Raw genomic sequence first — 19,878 nt, forward strand, 5'->3', positions numbered from 1 at the left:
TAATTGCTTTCCACCGCTAGATGTCCTCAGTTTTCTGGGTTGAATGACTCCCAGCTTGAGGACATCCTGTGAGTGCAGGGTGTCATGGACCCACCCCTGAGGGGATGTCACTACAGCAATTTGAACTCACATACCATATTACAAGGAGTGGTGCTAACATCATCGCAGGAGGTGGAAGCTCAATTATGGGATTTAATTTTGACCTGACCTGTAGCTCTATCCCGCCCTGCTCTTCAGCCACCAGGAATCCCTTGGTCAGCTCCAAATTGCAACTTCACATCACTGGGGTATTGCTTCAAGCCTTGCTGCCCTCTAAGACTGGGAGTGTCCTGAAGCCACTACAAGAAATGAAAAAAAGAGGGCACACCAGCCTAGTGCATTATCCAACAGTACTTATTAAAAATCTTAAATTATATTCACTAACATGTGAATTAAAATTGCTCAGTGAGTTACTCATCTGTAGCCCAATAGTCCTAGACTCGGCACACTCCAGAGTGCAGGTGGACCTCACCAGGGTGCTCACTGGCTGATGTGTTTTGAAGGAAGCATCTTCATCAGAGCCATACATTAAGAGTTCCTTCAGCCACAAAGTGTTTGGCTCTGATGAAGAAGGTGCTTCCTTCAAAACATGTCAGGGGAGGTCCCTCTGCACTCTGGAGTTTGCCGAGTCTAGGACTACTAGGCTACAGATGAGTAGCTCGATAAGCGATAGTTTATGATGATTTTTAATAAATACTGTGGGATAATGCACCAGGCTTGTGCTCCCTCTTTTTTCCATTTCTTGTACTAACCCTTGGTTCTATACCATAAACTATTTTAGGATAGAACATGGCAGTAGCCTACTATGGTTTTCTCTGCTGAAAAGTTATGTAAAACCTATGAAAAGGTCATGAGGAATTACATAAGAGATGACTTGACAGCAATAATGTAAGGATCCTACAGTGATTACATCTGGATACTTGTACTCAATGGCACATTACCACATCCACAGCTACCCCATGTATTAAAAACTCAGTCGGTGCTCCTCGACGGCTACTTTGGCAGCAATTACTGCCATGTCAAAGTGTCACCTTAAATCTGTCTGCCCTGTCATTTGCAATGGCGGGGAGCGGTCTCTATGAATCTCCCACACAGCGCTCTGCGCAGCTGTCAGATGGTGACACTCTTAGAGGTTCCTGCTTTTGTCATCTGCATCCTATCAGGAAACCAAAGCACAGGAAGACGTTCTTCCACAATAACACAGAGACAGATTTAATGAACTCATCACATTTTAACATTCAGGATAAAAGTTTCCAGGTACATTTTAAGCTTCATAGAATGTACATTGCTGAGACTGGACTCTAGTAGTGTTCAACCATTATTGGGAAACACAGTGCTATGGTCTAAAAAGACTTCAATGACCCACTACAACAGCTGAAAATATCTCTGTACGCATTTTTTAGCTGAAGTGTATCGAAAGCCAAAACCTTTCTTTTTTAGTTTTGGATAGAGTGGTGAGGGGCTCAAACCCATCAGGGGTTTATTGCTGTCTATGATTTGTTGTCTCTATTTGTCTTGGTGATCACTTTTCATTGGAAAGGTAGAACTGAAAAAAAACCTTCTTTTCCCATTTTGGATAAAGTATGGGAGAGTTAAAACTTAAGTTTTCTTTTCCATTCATGAACTATTACATACCTCCCAACTGTCTCTGATAAGGAGGGACTGTACCTCTTTTCGACACAAATTGTCTGTCCCTCCTTGCTCCTCCACCATCCTTCCTTTATTGTTTAGACCTGTAGAATATAAGTTACCATTTAACCAAAAAATTTTGATTGTACTCTAGTCTTTTCATCCAACATCTACATTATTACACTTGCTATATTGAAAAGCCAGTATAATGGAAAAGTAATAGTGAGAACTTCTTGTGGGTTTAATCAATCATATTTACAAATTAATTCTTCAAATTCCATGTAATTGGGGGTGTGGCAGGGTGTGTGTCCATTTCTACATACTTTTTAACTAAAAAATGTCATCTGAGAAAGTATAGAAGAATGGATGGTTCAGTGCCAAAACCAGATATGAATATACCAAGTCACAACACCAACCCTAATGCTAACACTGTTGACCCAGCCTGATGTTAACAAAACTCAATAGCTCAAACTAAAATTCACACACACAAGTAAATAGGTTTGAGCAGTACAAACTAACGAACACTTCAAAAACATGTGCTTCACATACTTACTGTCAAGACCAGGGGCGGACTGACAACTCATGGGGCCCCCGGGCAATAGGGGATCGTGGGGCCCCTGTGTCCTTGCCCAAACTCAGAAAAGCCTATGAAAAAGGTACCAGGGGCATCTCATGGGGCCCCTTACAGACCCCGGGCCCTCGGGCAGTGCCCGAGTTTCCAAATGGTCAGTCCGCCCCTGGTCAAGACAGTGTCACATCGGTATGCAATTGGAAGATTTCCCTTCAAATCCTATTCTGGTGACCACTGAAAATGCAGGATTTCCTTTCACTTTCACTTTTGGTGATGGTGGCTACCATGACAAATACAGAGGGTAGTCTACCTAACAGGGACACAGTCAATAAAAACCTGGCAGTGGTTCCAATCCCTCTCCACTGTATGGCTTATTGGTTAGCAGTAGGGTTGTTGGCTCAGATCTCAACCATGACACTACCTCTTTGAAGTTTGCATGTTATTCCTGTGGTTTTTTTTTTTCCACTGAACAGCCAATTATAATGAGATTATTGTGCCACAACCCTGAGCCAAGTGTTTGGCAAGTAGTGCCTGTCAACTTGACATGCCACATTAAATTTGATGCTACTAGGATAGCTATACATTGCGGCATGTGAACAGCTCCCTCTGGCTGTATTGTAGACTTTTGGGGTGGGGGGCAGTAGAGCTGGGGTTCAACTGCCTGTTTTTATGCCCTTCCTCTGGCTGCTTGTGTGAAAGAGGTGTTGCAGAAATGCAGAAATGTGCGCATATAGCAGCGATGTGCTGAATATGTTTTTTTTTTATTTTGGCCAGGCATAAAAAGATATCAAAAGTTGCTATCCCCAACGAAAAGTGTATTGTCATAAGGAGACTGCAGACATAACAAGTACTAACCAGAAGTCAGTGAGCACCAGCATAAAGCATACAAGTATCCACCCTCCGCAAATAAGGCAATAATATGAAGAAAGCACAAGGAAATCACCGAGGCCAATCACAATCCACAACAAAGTCCCAGAGTTGAAAGGAGCACAATAAAGCGAAGACCTTGATAATCACTCCTAAATAAACAATTTAAGATTACAGGACATACCAGAAGGTTCTCTTTGATCTTCTCCCAGAACGGCTACCTGGCAAGAACCCAGGGCTGATCCACACTGAGAAAGTACAATATAATGGGGATATGGGTCAGTATGCAGCCTTCAATACCTCTCCACCCACCCGTTGAAAAGAAATGAAGAGGCACAGAAAATGGTAATAATGTATACAAATAAAAGGGAATGCATTGTGCTGCAACTTAAAGTGTATCTACAGCCAAAACTTTGATTTTAGATTTGGATAGTGGTGAGGGGTTATAGCACCTGTCAGGTTTTTATTGATGCCTGTGTCCCTCTTAGGGAGATGCATCTTATCTATTTGTCCTGGTAGATCAGTGTTGCTTGACTGAAAGGGAGAGAGAAACCAAAATTCTGAGTTGCAACTTGAACCGGAATAGATGAAAAAGCTCCTAATAGGGATACCTGTTCTGGAGACAAATATCTAAGAGGGGATTTTCTTTTACTATGGGGAGATTTTCTCTCCTTGTTGTGTCTACAGAACAGGAAATGAAGGAAAATCAGCCCAATGGGACACAGATGGAAAAAAATGAACAGGGGTTCCAACCATTCCCTACGGCATACAAAACGAAAAGAAGCCTAAACTCTAGTTATACCTTAACCAACAGTGATCAAGCAGTTGGGCTCCTCTGGCAATTATGGTCCTTAGATTGTAAGCTCCTTGCGGGGAAGGATTGATGTGAGCATGTAATCTATATGTATTCATACACTCACCAGCCACTTTATTAGGTACTCCTTGCTAGTGACAAGAAAATATCCCCCCACACCATTACACTACTACTGTCAGCCTTAACCATTGATACAAGGCAGGATGGATCCATGCTTTCATGTTGTTTACACCAAATTCTGACCCTACCATCTGAATGTTTCAGCTGAAATAGAGACTCACCAGACCAGGCAACATTTTTCCAATCTTCTATTGTCCAATTATGGTGAGCCTGTGTGAATTGCAGCTTTCGTTTCCTGTTATTAGCTGACAGGAGTGGCACCCGGAGTGGTCTTCTGCTGCTGTAGCCCATTTGCATCAAGTTTCAAAGAGTTGTGTGTTCAGAGAGGGTGTTCTGCATACCTTGGTTGTAACAAGTGGTTATTTGAGTTACTGTTGCCTTTCTATCATCTCAGACCAGTCTGCCCATTCTCCTCTGACCTCTGACATCAACAAGGCATTTTCGTCCACACAACTGCCGCTCACTGGATATTTTCTCTTTTTTAGACCATTCTCTGTAAACCCCAGAGATGGCTGTGCATGAAAATCCCAGTAGATCAGTAATTTTTGAAGTACTCAGATCAGCCCATCTGACACCAACAACCATGCCACATTCAAAGTCACTTAAATCCTCTTTCTCCCCTATTCTGATACTTTGGTTTGACCACATCTAGAAGCCTTAATGCATTGAGTTTCTTCCATGTAATTGGCTGGTTAGCAATTGTGTTACCAAACAACTGAACGGGTATATCTAAAACGTGGCTGGTGAGTGTATATACAGTGCATTCGTAAATTATTCAGACTCCCTTCCCTTTTTCAATGCTTTTTATGTTGCAGCCTGATATTACAGTTGTTTAACCTCCCAAGCGGTCTGATTATGTCAATATTTCTGTGCTCAAAGTGATAAATTTTTTTGCATGGAAATATGTATTTTTTTTATTGTAGGCCTGTAATTTTTAGGAATAACTCACTGAAATCTGTCCAAACAAGAGTCTAGTAAACATCCCGGGTATGTTAAAATTTGAAACACGAAATCATAAATTATAATTTAATAAATAATCATAAAAATTATAATATAATAATAATAAATGTAATTCAATAATATAATCAAACCAAAAACACTGAAATTTGAAATATAGCGCCAAGTTCGCACATCACTGAGCAAAGTCACAAAATCGTTTTCAGTGTCTGATGACGAATTTCTCCACGAATCATTATCACTCAATTCTGCAAGTAGTTCTGATTTACTATCGCTGTTCTCTAGCTGATCTAAAACCGATTTTGACCTAAAGGGACGCTTTTTGGACGCCATGGACATTTCTCAGTTTCCAGGCAGAAAGAATGGTAAAAATGCAGGCAGGGCACAGGACAAAGCACTCGGGACAAAATGTATGTGAAATGGTTTGATACAGTAATGCTTTACTATGTGATTTTAGTGTATTTAGTGAATGTCACACTCACAATATGTCATTTTCAAATTTCCCGCCGTTCTGTCCCTCGTACGTCTCAACGCTCGCAGGGGGCGGAATCCAGATGACAGATGCCGGCATCCGCCGGAGTACATTGCCGGGGACACTGCAGGAGGGACATCGCGGGAGCGCAGGACAAGGTAAGTGACCGAGGGATCCCGGAGCAACGCCGCATGGTAAGCCCGAGTGTAACTCAGGGTTACCGCTTTTGGTGCTGAAACTTTACCCCGAGCTACACTCGAGAATACCGCGAGGGGGGTTAAATAAATTTTTTTCTCATTAATTCATTAATCTACACAGAATTTTAGAAATATCTGTGAATGTATTCTTCTTTGCAAATCCTCTCAAGCTCAGTGAGGTTGGATGGGGACCATCGGTGGACAGCCATTTTCAGGTCTCTCCAAAAATGTTCAATAGGGCTGTGGCTGGGCCACTCTAGGACATCCACAGAGTTGTCCCTAAGCCACTCCTGTGTTGTCTTGACTGTGGCTGTGTGCTTAAGATCGTTCAAATTGGAAGATGAGCAATAAACAAGCAGATTCTCTACAATGCTCATATCCTCAAAGCTTGATTCAATTGAATCATGTTTAATTTTTATTTGAGGATATGAGCATTGTAGAGAATATGCTTGTTTATTGCACATTTTTAAACAAAAACCAACAGCGCTGTATAAAAGATAGTGTATACTGTATATAAGGGCTGATATGATTAGTATAGCACTTAGTACAGCAGCTGTGGTGAATTAAGGGATCACATCCAAAGTGCTGGTTCACATTATTTGTATTGGAAGATGGACCTTTGGTCCTGAGCTCTGTGGAACAGGTTTTCATTGAGGATATCTCTGTACTTTGCTCCATTCAGCTTTTCCTCAACTCTGACCAGTCTCCCAGTCCCTGCTGCTGAAAAACACCACCGCAGTATGATGCTGCCATCACCATGCTTCACTGTTGGGATGGTATTGATCAGGTGATGAGCGGTGCCTGGTTTCCTCCAGACATAACGTTTAGAATTGATGTCAAAACAGTTCAATCTTGGTTTGAACCAAGAGAATATTGTTCTTCACAGTCTGAGGGTCCTTTGGGTGCTTTTTTGCAAATTGGAAGTTGACTTTCATGTGTTTTTTCTTTCTTGTGTTTTGCTTCAAGGGGCGGACTGACAACTCATGGGGCCCCCGGGCAATAGGGGATCATGGGGCCCCTGTGTCCTTGCCCACATTCAAAGCACACCCAAAAAAGCCTATAAAAAGGTACCAGGGGCATCTCATGGGGCCCCCTACTGACCCCAGGCCTTCTGGCAGTGCCCGAGTGCTCGAATGGTCAGTCCGCCCCTGTTTGCTTCTGTCTAGCCACTCTGCCGTAAAGCCCAGATCAGTGGAGGTCTGCAGCAATGAGCGTCCTTCTGGAACTTCGTGCCATCTCCACACAGGATCTATGGAGCTCAGTCAATATATATTGATTTTCTTATGTGTTGATGTTGTGATTTTCCATCACTTCTAGTGAGAAACTGTTTTCACCAGGACAGGAAATGAGAGAAATCTCCTTAACAGAGTCCCAGATAACTTAATAAAAAACCAACATGGTTTTGGTTGGACATACACTTTAATGTAGTTGTAAATGCACAAGGTTTTTTATTATATTATATGCATGTAGGCAAAAATCCTTTTGTGTGCAGCAACCCCCCCCCCCCAGCCCCCCCTAATACTTACCTGAGCCTCATCGCAATCCAGCGATATGTACAAGAGCCTCAGCTCTCTGGGGACTTTCCCTCCTCACTGGTTGAGACAGCAGCCACTGAGCCAATGAGGAGAGAGAGGGGGCAGCGCTGAGCCAGGGCTCTGTGTGAATGGACATTCAGAGCAGTGGCTCATGAGCGAACCTTCTTGGGTTCCCCCACAGCATGCTCTGGGGGCACTGGGCAGGAGGGAGGGTTCTGGAGCACCGGCGGGGGACTCTAGAAGAAGAGGAGTGGGGCTGCTCTGTGCAAAACCACTGCACAGAGCAGGTACTGTAAGTATAGACATCCTTGTTATTTATTTTTAAATGCCTTTAATATCACTAAAATGTTCATTTGAAGCGATGAACCTATAAGAACTCTCCTGGTAAGAAGAGGGTTAAATAAGTGCTGATTTTTATGATTTCATATTCAGTAATAGTTTGAGGTTATTGCTGGACCCAGAGCCCTGACCATCGGCCCTAGCAGGACACGATGAGCAAGATCCGTCTTCTGGCATGCTTGTCTTTCTCCCATGAAGTCTCTCTTTGCTGAGCCATTCAAGAATTGCATGTGGAAGGCAGTAAATACACACTGTGTGATCTCACAGTCACGGTGACCTGCACAGATGTCACAAATAGGAAATGAAATTCAGGCCGAAGAATTATGAGCAGCTCATATTGTGCATAAAACAAGGGATACAAGCTGAGAGATTAATGCAGAAAGAAGAATTATTAAATACATTGTATAAGCCAAAAGGAGCTAAATTGATGCCATAGCGGATGATAAACCGTCCTCAGCTAGCAAATAAAAAAAGATATCACTACAAAATACAGATTATTATAGAGAAGGGGCATTGGACTAAAATTCAAGGAGGTCTGGTCAGTAAAATATTCTTCTAACAGAGGCCCAAATCTCATGTCTGTGCTATGACTCAGATCCCAGTATATATTTAGTAATCGTATGTCGATCAAAAAAGAAATGTACAATTTCCATAGCATATTAATATTAATCCATTTTCAGCATGCCCCCTTAAATCAGCTGTTCGCATCAGAGTCCTCCTTACATAGACTGTCCACATCAGAATGCCACTTTATGTTAGATGTTGCCATCAGAGTGCCCCCTTACATCAGGTGTCCCCATCAGAGTCCTCCTTACATAGGGTATCCCCATCAGAGTCCTCCTTACATAGGGTGTCCCTATCAGAGTCCTCCTTACATAGACTGTCCACATCAGAATGCCACTTTATGTTAGATGTTGCCATCAGAGTGCCCCCTTACATCAGGTGTCCCCATCAGAGTTCTCCTTACATAGATTGTCCACAACAGAATGCCCCTTTACGTTAGAGGTCGCCATCAGAGTGCCCCCTTACATCAGGTGTCCCCATCAGAGTCCTCCTTACATAGGGTGTCGCCATCAGAGTTCTCCTTACATAGATTGTCCACAACAGAATGCCCCTTTACATTAGATGTCGCCATCAGAGTGCTCCCTTAAAACAGATGTCCCCATCAGAGTCCTCCTTACATAGGGTGTCCACATCACAATGCCCTTTTATGTTAGATGTTCCCATCAGAGTGGCCCCTTACATTGGGTGTCCCCCATCAGAGTCCTCCTTACATAGGGTGTCCACATCAGAATGCCCCTTTATGTTAGATGTTGCCATCAGAGTGCCCCTTACATCGGGTGTCCCCCATCAGAGTCCTCCTTACATAGGGTGTCCACATCAGAATGCCCCTTTATGTTAGATGTCACCATCAGAGTGCCCCCTTACATCAAGTGTCCCCATCAGTACCCCTTTATATCAAGTGTCCCCATCAGAGCGTCCTCTTACATCAGGTTTCCCCATCAGAGTCCTCCTTACATAAGGTGTCCCCATCAAAGTCCCTTTATATCAGGTGTCCCCACCAGCATGCCCTCTTGCATCAGGTGTCCCCATTAGAGTGTGCCCGTACCTTTTGGCACCAGGCAGATAGAGGGTGAGAGCCAGGAATCAGACTGCAGGCCCGGATGGAGGATGTTTCACTTCTGTCCTCCTGCCATGCTGGGGAAGCAGGGCAATCACAAGATGTTATTGGTGGTTTGGACACTGGTGGTCTTCGTAACTGTAATCATCCTCACTGCAACTGGAATTTCCTGCAACATTCATCTGGAGGTATCTCTATTAATAACTATATATAATCAGGTATATGTGCACAGTTTACCAGGACCAGGACTCTTTACTGATAATACCTGTTTGTACATTGGATGTTTATACTGTTATTAATCTTTTCATATATAAAGCTTGTATTATGTCCATACTGGTGTTCATCCATATACGTATGGTTAATGTTATAGTATTAATTAGCGTACTGGTGAATTTTTCAGGAAAGTCAGGGCCTGGACTGAGCGAAGTATAAGGGAGGGCCAGCATGACTGGGGCGTGCAGACGAGGCAGAGAGTGTAATTTGGGTGGAGTATAGGCAAGGAAAAGGGGATGGGGGGTGGTTACTTACTTGATTGGTGTAGGCAGCATTGTGGGTGGTCTTGCAGGTTTTGAATTGGGGGGTTGTGTCTTGTCGGAGTCAGTCGGAGCTTGTGCCATCACGGAGGTGGTTTCTTCTTTTGCTGGTACCTGCGGCGGACAAAAAATACTAGGCCATGAGTGACTTGGACGGGATGCTATCCCAATTGCGGGCGGCAGCTGAAGCCAATGGCTCAGGGTGGTTAAGGGAGAGGCTGTCAGACATGCTGCAAGGCCCCAGGCCCGCGTCACCAGGCCCTTCTACTGGGCGCACACGTGCTCGGCGGTCTGTGCCTCCGGTGCGCTTTAGCCCAGAGGTGACAGCTAGGGTTCTGCGCCGTTCTGGGAGCCCCTTAGGGGACCCTCCAGCTCCGCCGGTGAAGCGTCGGCCTGCTTCTCCGGGGAGGGCTGGGAGGAATCCTCGTCGCTGGCGGACCCCAGGCAGGAGCACATCTACCACCACCCGCTCCCCAGCCAACTCACCTCTTAGTCTGGACCATGCGGCTGGCCCTGCAGGCTCCGGGCCTACAGCGGTGGCAGCCCGGCGTGGGAGGAGTGGCGGGCGGCCTTCGGCGGGGACTGGGTCAGCGTCCCCTAGGAGCAGAGGATCGGGCTCTCCGGTTTCACGGCGGGCCCAGGAGGGTGCCGCCTCGTCACAGGCCGGGACCACGAGGTCGGGGCCATCTTTACGTGCGGATCGAGCACGTAGTGGGCGGGGCTTAGCGGCTCGGAGCTCTGGGCCGGCAGCCGGTGATGACATGGCCCCTGTGTTCGGCCCAGGCTTTGGAGCCAGGGATCCACGTCTCCCTCACCGGCCTACGGCTGCTGGGCTCCCCTCTGCCGCCCAGCAGGCCTCCCTGAAGTCGGCGGTGCGGAGCGCGAGGTGGGCGGGGCCTGATGACGTCACTCCCAGGCGCCATCTGGGCTCGGGAGCTGGGAGGAGACCTTCTGCCGGAGATCAGCCTGCGGCTGCTGGGCGTGTCTCGGTGGCCCAGCGAGCCTCTCGAGGGAGGGCGGGGGGTGCTGAGGTCACCCCTCTGCGCCGCAATGCTTCAGGAGCAGGAGAAGGCCCCCTGTCGGTTGGGGCTTCGGCTGCTTCCCAGCGAGCCCAGCGTGGGAGGAATGATCCGGCGGCTCTGGGCTTTGGTGCGGTGGATGCTGCCAGCCGTTCAGTGTGCCGACCGGACCCAGGAGCCGGTGAAGAGCCCGGAGCGAGGCCTGGTGCGGCCTGGGATCCGGTGGATGCGGAGAGGAGATCCGAAGGGGAGCTCAGCGGTTCTGAGGAAGATGCGGTCCATTCATCCCTGCCTGGATCTGGATTGGCGGCTGTGGGTCCCGGCGAACGACTGCAGCCTGGTGAGTTAAATTCAGGGGCTGTTTCTTTGTCTTCGTTAGTCTCTCTGTTTGATGGGTTTCGGGACCAGGGGAGTGGCGTTTCTGTTTTGGCGGAGAGGGGGTTTGGGGCTGCAGGGCTTAACGTGGGGTCTTTGGGGGGTTCCCCGGGGGCTGATGGTGTTGTCGGTATGATGTTGTCCGGTTTCAGGGAAGTGTTGGCTCGTTGTGAGGCGGGGTTGGTCGCTAGGACTTCGGCGCCACCTTTGGCTGCTTGGTCGGGAATGCAAGGTGAGGCATCAGGGAGCGGTGTTGGCCCCGGGGGTGGTAGATACGAAGCTGCTGGGGTCCCCCCGCAGGTGTTTACGGTGGCTGGGCCGCAGGTCTCTGGAGTCGCGGCCGCAGTGCGATCGGCGGTGGTGGGTTCTGTTAGCTCTGGTTCTGAGGCTCTGAGGGGGGAAGCGGCGGCGGATCACGCTGGGGTTGACGGCGGAGATAAAGGGGTTACGGGGTGTGATGGTGTGCGTTTGGCAGACGCTGCAAAATGCGAGGTTTATGTGTGCTTCGAGGGGCCCTTGGGGGCTCATCTGAAGCCAGAGGTGAAGGAGCGCATTTGGGGGGGCGAGTATGTGGAAATATTTTCTTTATTACCGTTGGAGAAATTCAACTTAGATAAAGTTCGGCCAGATGAGAGTAAGAGGGAGGAGGAAGAAAAGCGGCGATATCGTTTGATTCCCCGCTCGTTCTCTAATTGGCTTCAGGCATTTGCCATTTTGGCAAGCGTTATTGGAGAGAAGTCGCCTGAGCATTGTTCCCCACTTTTTTGTTACTTGGATGCCATAGGGGAAGCTCAGAGGGTTTATGGGGGCATTGCGTGGTTACGTTATGACGAGCAGTTTCGTCAGCGTATGGCGGTTAGGCCATCTTTGCGGTGGGACCATAAAGATATCGGGCTGTGGATGAAACTCATGACTCCCGTGAGGACCACGGCTCATCCCTTTCAGGGGGGGGCCGGAAGTGCAGCTACGGTTGCGCAGCCGGCCGTGCTTAGAAAGGGCTATTGCTGGCAGTTTAATGAGGGATCGTGCAGGTTTGGATCCGGCTGCCGATTCCGTCATGAGTGCTCGGGTTGTGGGGGGGCCCATAAATTGTCCCGGTGTTTCAAGCAAGGGCGGGGGAGAGGTGGTGACACTGGAAAAAGGGAAGTCGCCGGTGAGGGTAGGAAGGATGTTGCCGTTTTTAAAGCGGTACCCTGATCAGGCGGCGGCGACCCTGTTGCGGCGGGGTTTTTCGGAAGGTTTTTTGATCCCCTGTCTATTGGTGGTAGTTCCTCCAGCGGCGGATAATTTGAAGTCGGCGCGGTTGCATCCGGAGGTTATCAGGGCAAAAATTGACAAGGAGGTGTCCTTGGGCCGCATGGCTGGCCCGTTTGTGGACCCCCCTATGCCTAATTTGGTAATTTCGCCGCTGGGTGTTGTTCCCAAGAAGGAGCCTAATAAATATAGACTCATTCATCACCTGTCTCATCCGCGGGGGGGTTCGGTCAATGATGCTATTGATCCAGGTTTGTGTTCTGTTTCCTACACTTCTTTTGACGCGGCGATTTCATGGGTGCGGCGGTTTGGTCGGGGTGCCCTGTTGGCAAAAACTGATATTGAGGCGGCGTTTCGCCTTTTGCCGGTGCATCCTAGTTGTCTCCGATTGCTGGGTTGCAAATGGGAGGGGTGCATATTTGTTGATCTCTATTTGAGACTATTAGTTCTTTTCTTGAATGGGCGGTTAGGGATGTTTCTGGGCTCGCATCTGTCATCCATTATTTGGATGATTTTTTGTGTATTGGCCCTCCGGGTAGTTCCATCTGTGCGTCGCTACTGAGCACGGTGGAACATGTGTTTGAGCATTTTGGCGTTCCTTTGGCTTCGGATAAGACGGTGGGTCCCACAACGGAATTGTGTTTTTTGGGAATTATTGTTGATACTGAGGCCATGGAATGTCGTTTGCCGCAGGATAAATTGGAGGAGCTCCGGGGGTTGGTGAGTTCGTTGGGTCAGTGCAGGAAGATTCGGCTTCGGGAATTGCAGTCGTTACTAGGCAAGTTAAATTTCGCTTGTCGCATCATGCCCATGGGGCGTATATTTTCCAGGCGTTTGGCGGCGGCCACGGCTGGTGTGGCGGCCCCGCATCACAGGGTTCGGCTGCGAGGTGAGCTACGGGATGATTTGGGGGTATGGAGGTCGTTTCTCGATTCCTATAATGGAAGATCACTTTGGTTGGATGGGGTCGTGTCCAATTTTGATTTGGAACTCTTTACGGATGCGGCGGGCTCGGCCGTCTTTGGGGCCTATTTTCAGGGTCAGTGGTGTGCGGGTTCGTGGCCTTTGCAATGGCGGGAGGAGGGTCTGTTGCGCAATCTGACGTTACTGGAGCTTTTCCCCATCGTTTTAGCTGTTTCTTTGTGGGGTGCTGTTTTCCGGAATAAACGGATTCGTTTTCATTGTGATAATTTGAGCGTGGTTCATGCCATTAATCGCGTTTCGGCCACGTCTCGGCCGGTGGTTCGTATGTTGCAGCGGTTGGTTTTGGACTGTTTGGGTCTCAATTGTTTTATTTCGGCTGTACATGTTCCGGGTGTGGATAACTCTGTTGCTGATGCTCTATCTCGTTTTCAGTGGGACAGATTCCGTCGGTTGGCACCAGAAGCGGAGCAACGCGGTATCGATTGTCCGGATCACTTGTGGAGCATTGCCTTGCCTCTTCAGCGGCCTTGATTCAGAAGTCAGTTTGCGCGTCCACTTGGGTTTTCTATGAGAAGGTGTGGTGGGAATGGCTGGAGCTGGTGAGTGAGGTGGGGGATGGTTTAGGGGTGGATGACGCCCTATGCCTCCTGCTTTATTTCATCGGCAGAAATTTTGAAAGGGGTGTTTCCGCAACTTTGATGTCTCGCAAGCTGGCGGGGTTGGCTTTTCATTTAAAACTGGCGGGGGGTCGTGACGTGACTAAGGATTTCCTTGTTCGGCAGGCTATGCGGGGGTACAGAAAAGGCCGTTCCATCCCTGATTCTAGACGGCCGGTTTCTTTTAAGGTTCTTCAAGTGGTGGTTGGCCAGTTGGATTGTGTTTGTTCCTCATTGTATGAGGCGATTTTGTTCCGGGCGGCTTTTGTGCTGGCATTTTTTGGGGCCTTTCGGGTTGGGGAGTTGGTTAGTCAGACTAAGTGGGGCGAGGGTGGTTTGGCCGTAGATGAGGTGGTCTTGATGGGTAGTGGGGTGCGAATTTTTCTGCGCAAGTCAAAAACGGACCGTTTGGGTCGGGGTACCTGGGTGGAATTGGCTGAGATTCCGAGTTCTCGGATTTGTCCGGTACGGGCGGTTAGGGAATTTCTCGAGGTGAGACCTGACCTTCCTGGGGTTTTCTTTTTGCATACGAATGGGATGGCTCTGTCTCGATTCCAATTTGGGGCAGTGTTTAAACGGTGTTTGCAGTCTGCCGGGTTGGGTGTGGAACATTACTCGTCTCATTCGTTTCGCATTGGGGCAGCTACGGAGGCCGCCCGCTGGGGGTTAGGTGATCAAGTGGTTCGTCGGATTGGGCGTTGGGATTCGGATAGGTTCAAGTTGTATGTGCGTCCTCAGTTCTTGTGATTTAAAAAAAAAAAAAAAAGAGTTTTGGTGTTGTTGTGTTGGTCTCTGTGGTACTTGTATTTTTGTTAACTTTGTGTGTTTGTTTGTTTTGTGGGGGGCCTTTGTGGTGAAGGTTCTACCTCCTCCCTTCTTTTGTGTGTTTCTTTGCAGGTTCCGAAGGCTGCTTGGTATGGATCTTGGGCCACTCATATGTTTTTTGGGGGGCTAAGAGGGCGGATGTTCGTCCAGAGGGTCGGCAACTGGGATTTGAGAGGGGGGAGGCGAGGCTTCATTGGCTTGGAGTGCCGGGAATGTTGTGGTCCAGGGTGGTCCCGGAAATTCATCACTATTCCCGTCTGGACCGGCCTCCTGATGTTTTGGTATTGCATGTGGGGGGTAATGATCTCGGGTTGCGCTCCATGCGGGAGGTTATCCGGGACATCAAGTTTGATTTTTTGCGGATTCGGTCTTTTTTCCCGGACACAGTGCTGGTATGGTCGGACATAGTGGCCCGTGCTTATTGGCGTATGGCCCGTTCCGTCTAAAAAATTAATAGGGCTCGAGTTAAGGTGAATAAGGAGGTGGCGCGTTTTGTGGTGAGGAATGGTGGCCTAGCAGTCCGTCATAGGGAGCTGGAGGTGGAGTCCTGGCGGTATTTGCGCTCGGATGGGGTGCATCTTAATGCAGTGGGGATTGATCTGTGGTCCTAGGGCCTGCAGGATGGTATCCAACGTGGATTACGTGTGTGGCGGGCTACACGAGTATAAGGGTTCACACTCGTGTGCTGTGGCAGGGGTCGATGGGTCTTTGAAGGCGGTGGTGGAGTGACAAGTTGAGGAATTATGGGTTGGGCCCATCGTAGGTATGGGTGTCCCTTCCCAATAAAAGGTCATATTGGTAATGTGGGAGTTCATTTGGCTGTATCTGGGTTAAAGTAACAGTAGTATTGTCCCCGAGGCGGTGTAGTAGCGGCTGGGGGCCTTTCATTGAGTAATAGATACAGCCGAGTTGGTGATGGGAGTAATGGTGCCTTCAGAGACCTTGGACCCGGGTGGTAATGTACTAAGATATTATGTTGAGTTATGTTAAATAAATGGCTGCTATGGCCGGTTTTACACCAAAAAGTGAGTTGCGTGTTTATTTGGGGGGGAAGGTTTTGAAGGGGTGGTGGTGTTTTAAAGGGGGTAGGTAAGTATTAGCCTCGGGATTCTGCAAGTCCAACAGTCAAGGATTCCCTTCATTTCATGGAGGCCCTGTCCTGGGTGGAGGCACTGCCAACTTTGTTATCAAACACTCTTCTACTTAGCGAAGGTTCTGGTTCTCTTATTTACCTACAGGTTTAGGGCCATTCCCCCCCAAAAGAGGGCTACATTGCCATGGCAGGCAACAGCATAGCAAACCACAAATGTTATTTTTCCTATTGCAGGAAGGCATCCTTCATTGATGTTAGCAAGTAGGGATGCACCAGTACCGGCATCAGTATCGGTGTTGATACTGAGTATTTTCATGAGGCTCTCGTACAGCTGAGAATCCGGAGCATCTGCCTCCATCCTCCAATGGCCGACAGCAAGGTATACATCCCCACACGCCCTTCTCTCCCACTCTCCGCTCAGTATGGGATCGGTGTGAACAAGCCTGGGTTCACACAGGAACCATGGGGAAACCACATGCGATTTGGACAGGAGTCATATTCCTGTTGAAATTACTTGCTATTCTTTGCAGTGCAATTTGCATCCATAGTTTTGTATGGATGCAAATTGCGCCGCAAATTATCATTACTCGGTATAGACATAACCTACCCATTCAATCTTCTTAGCTTTTATCTAGGAATTCATCCCATGCAGACATGTGGCCATCATTGAAGTGTGTGCAAACCCTAACAGTGAACTTCAATTGTTTTTTCCATTTTGGTCTGCTAAATATACCATTGAATGTGTTTTCTTAGGGGAATATACGTAGGAGCACACTATACCTCTGGTACAATTATTTTCTGTATTTGAAGCATGTTTCAAGGGGTAAAACTACGCCTTTTTTTTTAGTTTGCCTTAACCTAGGGTATAATTCCTATAGGTGTCGGCAAGTTGATTTTCTGGAAGGCCTGTGAACCTATAAAGATACAATCCAGGTTGTTTCTGGTTCTGAACACTGTCCACCCTCTTTTACCCTAGTTAAGTTTTGCAGATTCTCATTGTAATTGATTATATTTATTTCAGGTACTTATATAGTGCCATCAATTTACATATATATATATTGTACATTCACATCAGTCCCTAACCTTCAAGGGGTATACAATCTAAGGTCCCTAACTTACATTCATGCATACACATACTAGGGACAATTTAGACAGGAGCCAATTCACCTACCAGCATGTTTTTGGAGTGTGTGAGGAAACCAGAGGAAACCCATGCAGGCACAGGGAGAACATGCAAACTCCAGGCAGGAGGTGCCATGGCTGGGATTTGAACCAATGACCCTAGTACTGCTAGGCGGAAGTGCTAACCATTTAGCCACTGTGCTGCCCCAGTTATATGAAACTGAGATTAAAGGAAAACTGAGTGGAATTTCTGACCATTCCAATGTTTCCTGGACAGCATTTGCTTTTAAGGATTGCTGTTTAAAATGCAATTTGTAGCCCTCCAGCTGTTGCATACCTAACATAGAAGAATGCCTGCCAGCCCCCACTTTGGATCTGATGCCATAACTGGCACTAGACTGGGAACTCAGCATGAGACAAGACTGCTGGTGAGCCGGAAGATTAGGCAGCATCTGCCCTTTCCTCTTTAAAGGAAATCTGTAATAAATGTCCATCAAGATCCTAAAACCAACAATGTACTATAACTGGCCTAACTTTTTGAATTGGACTTGAAATGAAAACTAGAGATAAGATGCTGGAACAGAGAAAGTTGACCCCGCCAGGGGCTTTAAAAGGTGTGATATACATGACAAGGGGTATTGCAGATGGCACAAACGTACCATTGCAACTAAAATCTACCTTATATCACCAAAATCACAACAATTGAGACAACATTTTTTAGCTGGATTTTAACGGCCATAGTAATTATTTATTAGCAACAATGATGTAAAATGAGACCACGTGACGTAACGCGAAGGTACGCCGATACTCAGCTTCCGGTGTGAGGTGACGCACTTCCGGTGTAGGACGCCATCTTAGTACACCCAGGAAGTACCACATGGATGCAGCATACCCACACACAGCAGGAGGAAGGGACTGCATTTGAAATGTGAGTGTACTTTCAATTCAATTAAAGGACTATCTTGTTCAAAATTACTGCACTATGGAGGATCTCTTTTATTGCTCACTGGTACGGTGAGTAATTCTGCAGAGTACCTATACAGAGGGTCCTGGAGATTGCAGTGGAAAGGTATTGGAGGAGGATCATTAACAGGGGACGTTAGGTGATCCTGAAGGCTTGCTGGAGATATATTGAAAGAGGAGAGCCACTAGCCGGTGATGTGAAGGATCCAGGGTGATCCTGAAAGCTTTTTGGCCCTTTGTGGTCACGTAAAGGAGGTAAGGAGGCACTGCAGCTGGAGTGGAAAAAGTGTGTGCTGGCACTTTCACAAATTCATCACATATTGCACGTTGCATGGTTCTGAGAAGCACTTATTGCAATTTATGGACTATTTGAGTGTTTATTTCGTTTGTTCATGAGATTTGAAGTGACACTATCACGACTGTTTTATATTTCTTTGTGTGTGTCACTTTTATAGGTCACTAAAGTGATCCTAGCACTATTGTTTTATCACTGAGTTATATGTGCATATTGTTATCCCTGTCACTATTCACGATAGTGATTGTATTGTTCTATTTTTGATTTTGCACAGTATCATTTATTTATTTATAGTTTGAAGCTCTACACTATATTTTTTACTGTTTCAGACTGATTGGGTTCCAGTTCTGAGTGTTAGCTGCTAGTGATTAGGGCTTGCCACCTTATCAGCGCAGGAGGATTTTGTTCATAGCTATATAAATCCTGCATATTAATAATGATAAATATCAACCATTAACAGATCAATCCGCTGGGAAGCATGGTCTTCGAAGATTGTTGCCATTTGTTAGAACAACCACTAATACTATCTTTAATTACAAATTCAGCAAACAAGGGACACCATACCTGAGACCGCTCCCCTATCCCTTGACGCTGACCGCAAATAATGTCCTTCAAAGGCTCTAAGATCCCGCTAAACTGAAGTGGTATGCACAAAAGGGTTTAAAATTAACAGTCATTGTTCAAATTATGATCCATCAAAAGTGGAGTAAAATGAAGGCTAGGAGGATGGGAATGTTCCACTGATGCTGTTAACTCTAGAGATTGACCAACCTTCCTCCTCTTATCCTACCCTTGATGCTTTTCCACAATCTGCAATCAACCACTGATCAGGGTAAGTGCCTACCTCCTTTTTGTACTTACCTTATCACCCCTAACCCCTTGTGGCCCTAGTCACCCTACAAACCTTGGTATAATGAGAGACGTATGGAGTGCTGGATCTCTTGAATAAAATAACTGTTGTGTCCAATAAAAGGTTATTGACTATGCAGCCCAAGGAACATAGTGGCCAATCCGAGGTTCTTGTCTGAAAAGTGTCAAAGGTGTCAACTGGAAAGTGCCAGGTGGGTTATTTGTGCATTAATCATTATCTAATTTCGCATTCAGTAGAAATCTAACCTGTTTCAGGGGGTACCAAGCGGCTCCTTAATCAGAGCTTTTGAAATGCTAAAATGTTTGTATTCTGAACATGTATTATTTGATAATCCTTGAGTAAATCAATAAGTGCAATTGTAACATACTCCAGATCAGGGGCGGACTGACCATTTGCAAACTCGGGCATTGCCCGAGGGCCCAGGGTCAGTAGAGGGCCCCATGAGATGTCCCTGGTACCTTTTTCATAGGCTTTTTTGAGTTTGGGCATGGACACAGGGGCCCCATGATCCCCTATTGCCCGGGGGCCCCATGAGTTATCAGTCCGCCCCTGCTCCAGATACTGTTTGATAAACTTCTAAAAGCCTTGTCATGCAATGAGACTTCCCTCCAGACACGATATGGGCCCACATTTCTGTAATTCCCAAAGAGGGCAAAGACCACTCATCTTGCGGTAGTTACCACCCCAGTTCTTTATTAAACGTGGACCTGAAACTTTTCACGAAAATCCTGGTCACACTTATTCAGCCACACCTGACCGAATTGATCCATCTTGACCAAATGGGCTT

This window comes from Staurois parvus, unplaced genomic scaffold, assembly GCF_062004578.1.
Source record: "Staurois parvus isolate SC_StPar_1 unplaced genomic scaffold, SC_StPar_1.0 ptg000350l, whole genome shotgun sequence".
Taxonomy (NCBI): Eukaryota; Metazoa; Chordata; class Amphibia; order Anura; family Ranidae; genus Staurois; species Staurois parvus.